This window comes from Centrocercus urophasianus, unplaced genomic scaffold (assembly GCF_019232065.1).
Source record: "Centrocercus urophasianus isolate 14NV4802_14NV808 unplaced genomic scaffold, USGS_Curo_1.0 seq_12, whole genome shotgun sequence".
Taxonomy (NCBI): Eukaryota; Metazoa; Chordata; class Aves; order Galliformes; family Phasianidae; genus Centrocercus; species Centrocercus urophasianus.
The window spans coordinates 11,602,736-11,603,461 of NW_024884364.1; positions in this window are offsets into that span (position 1 = coordinate 11,602,736).

Here is a 726-nt window from a genome sequence, read left to right on the forward strand (position 1 = left end):
AGAAAGAGAGGAGTGAAGTTGCTGCGTCATCTGAACATCAAGGTCACAGAATAAATTGTAATCCTTACTGAAAATATAGGAAAAAATAATCTTGGTTCATTTGTTTCAAAACAACCTAGAAACGCACATCCAACTACTCGCCTATGCAGAACACATCCTGCTTTGTTCTAATTGTGAATAATTATAGTCAGAATTTCAGAGGAATAACACCAGAGCAGCTCTTGAATGAAATACTATGTATCCACCCACCAAAGAGCTAAAGAAAAAAGCTACTAGACCAAAGTCGTGTAGGGCTGGGAACACAATCCACTCTTCCTGTGAATGTCAGATACATTAGACAGTACTTGACACTGATCTTCACTTCAATGTCAAAAAATTAAATACTTTCTACTAAAAGCAAGTAAATGGCAGTAATTCTTTTTAAGTCCTTTGCAAGCATTTCTCTTTCAGCACTGTAGAATATCAAGATTACAGGCTGTCAATTATGTTTTATAGCTTTTCATTCTCCAGCGAAACAGAGAGACACGTGCAGTAATAATAACTCATCAATATATTTTGAAGGGATCTGCAGCAAATCCTTATAGCCCAAATCTAAACATGGCTCCATTCTGAGTCCAAAGAGTGCATGCTACTCTTTTTCAAAGTGAATGACAAGCATCCTGTTAGCACCAAGAACAAATAACCCATCACTCTCTCCAAACAAAAAGAAAACCACCACACTACCAA